We start from the raw sequence: 2500 nt of genomic DNA, 5'->3' as shown, positions 1-2500 counted from the left end.
GTCTGTGATCGACGAGGGGAGCCACACCAGGTCCGGCCCTGCTGCTTGGCGGCACCGCGTCGTCGGGAGCTCGCGACAGACGGAGGGTTTCGGTGTACTCTCCAGCCACGGGAAACGAAGCCGGTGATGCAGGCGCCGGTCTTTCGCTCCCAAATCGGCTGGGTTTACATCGTTGCTATCTAGTCACGCTCCCTTCAAACCCGACGGGGTACCTATTCCCCTCACCCGTCTGTGCGTATACAGCCTCTTTGCACTTGCGGGATGGGGGTGGTGGTTTAAAGACTCTCGAGTTGCCGCCCGTCGGTCTCCGAGCTCCGTGCAGTAGTGATCCCCAGCGAACTGCCAGCAGGGCGAACGAGCGATCCCGCTCTCGGTCGGGGCGCCTGGCGTCGATCGGTGGTCGGTGGCTTGCGGGCAAGCTGCGCTGTGAGTGTGGGAACGAGTATGACGAGCCGTTGCCGCGACTCCCAGTCCACCTCGGCGGTGGCTGGGCCGGGCGGGCGTCTGCTCGGGCGAGTGCCGCCCCCGCCTCCTCGCAGGAAGTCCGCTCGCCGACACGCCGCCACGTGCACGCGTCAGTGACGCTGCCGAACCGATGGCCGGTGCCCGTTCCCGCCTCTGCTTTTCCTAGGGCAAAGCTGCTGCACGCCTCGTGATACTAGGCGGGCGACATGGTGGCGGTGATCCTGCCTCCGTCGCTGCGGTGCGTTGGGGCACGCATCGCCTCTTGGGCGCCCTGTCCTCCTCCCCCCAATAGACGTATGTTTCTGCGGGCCGCACCAGGATGGTGCTCCCCATCGCTTCACGCCACCCTGCTCCGCCCGCACGCCGGCGTGCAGGTGGCTGTAGCTCAAGGTGGGGAGCGTATGTGCGGTCCGGGTCGCTTTCCTCTGGCGAGGGAGAGACCTAAAACAAACTCAGACAACTCTTGACGGTGGATCACTCGGCTCGTGCGTCGATGACGAACGCAGCTAGCTGCGAGAATTAATGTGAATTGCAGGACACATTGATCATCGACACTTTGAACGCACTTTGCGGCCCCGGGTTCTTCCCGGGGCCACGCCTGTCTGAGGGTCGTTTGGCAATCAATCGCACTCGCCTTGGCTGGCGAGAGCGCGGCTGGGGTGTCGCAGAGGACCCGTCCTCTTTGTCCCCCTAAGTTCAGACTCCGGAGCCCTCCGGCGTCGGAGCGCTTGGCCTTTCCCCCCCACCCTGCACATTCCGTTCGTCAGGCTCGACGCCATCCCCCCGCCGGGGAGCGCGGCCTGGCGTCCGTCTGTGTCGTGGCAGTGGGGCCAGCACGGCTGTCACCGGTCCCAGAATGGCTGTCGGTGGTTCACACTGTGTGTGTGTGCCAACCCTCCTGGTCTCTGGGACACGGAGCTGCCACGAAGTGTTGAGCCTCCAGTGGGGGGTCTGCCTAAGCTCTGCACGTCCGCATTGGGTCCGTCTCTCGGTTGGCTGGCAGTGGAAAGAGTGAAGGGAGCCGCGGAGGTCCGGTGCTGGTGCGCCGCCGGCCTGACCGTGGAGCTCGCCGGTTTGACACGCTGACCCGACTCGATGGTTGATCGATTGAGAGTGCTGGGAGCTGCAGGCCGCCCGCTGCTGCAGCCGCCCGTCTCGTGGTTCGTCCTCGGCCTTAAGTGGCCGGCGGGGCGTCTGATCCTGTCTCCCCTGCTGGCGCCGAGTGCCTGGCCGAGGGAGGAGGTTTTCGTCGAACGCTGTGACTTGGACGGTCGCACGCGCGTGGATCGCTGGCTCTTGGCTCTCCCGTTCAGTCCGCACGTTTTCCGCTCCGTCCTGCCACCGGTCTCGGGAGGTACGGAGGGGTTGGCGGGCGTGGTGTGTGCTCCGTCACCGTGCAGGCACACCTACCACGCCGTCGGCCGACCCCCGCACGGTCCTCCTGGCCATCGGGAGGACGGCGGAACGTCGGGCTGTCGGGGGCCAAGTCGCCAGAAGGCCACCGCTGTGTCTTCCGTACCCTGTCACCGTCGGCGTGCCTTCCTCAACTCGTCCGGCTCGGGGCCGCTGGGTTCAGGAGCGGCGTCGCCCGCCGGCCCCACTGAAGGCCGTGCCGTTCCGCGGCTGGCGATCGATGTGCGTGGCGTGCCTGCGCGACCGTTCGCCACTTGAGCCTCGGCACTCCTCTCTCCCTCTCTCTGACCGTCGGGCAGTCTCTGTCTGCTGGTGCCTCGCACGTCCCGGGCGGCGGGTCGTCACCCCCGCGACCGGGCCTCCGGCAAGGCAGGAATCAGGCTGACCCTTCCGCTCGAGTAAGCAGCCGGCACTTCCGAGTTTCGCCTCCCGCCGTGGACGGGGGAGGGTCTCCGGTCCCGTGGAATTGCGCCGAGCACGTCCCCGCGCGTGGACGCGGCGGCGCTGGAGGCGGCAGGGGCGGCCACTCGTCGACACCATCGCTGGCCAAGGGTGGTGAGCGACGTGCGGGTGGCTGGCTCTCTGACCGTCGCGGCGTCGGCCAAACTCCCGTCCGCGGTGA

At 67.2% G+C, this 2500-nt stretch overlaps 1 non-coding gene across 1 annotated transcript; it reads left to right on the top strand.

Annotated features, from left to right (window-relative positions):
- Positions 1–923: 923 nt before the first annotated feature.
- Positions 924–1077, top strand: LOC140473188 (5.8S ribosomal RNA). The gene has a single exon (XR_011958157.1). It is a non-coding gene; the product is annotated as a 5.8S ribosomal RNA (ribosomal RNA).
- The last annotated feature ends 1423 nt before the right edge of the window (positions 1078–2500 follow it).

The sequence above is a fragment of the Chiloscyllium punctatum genome, unplaced genomic scaffold, assembly GCF_047496795.1.
Source record: "Chiloscyllium punctatum isolate Juve2018m unplaced genomic scaffold, sChiPun1.3 scaffold_540, whole genome shotgun sequence".
Lineage (NCBI taxonomy): Eukaryota > Metazoa > Chordata > Chondrichthyes > Orectolobiformes > Hemiscylliidae > Chiloscyllium > Chiloscyllium punctatum.
The sequence above is the reverse complement of the archived record's forward strand: the minus strand, read 5'-3'. Positions and strand labels throughout refer to the sequence as shown.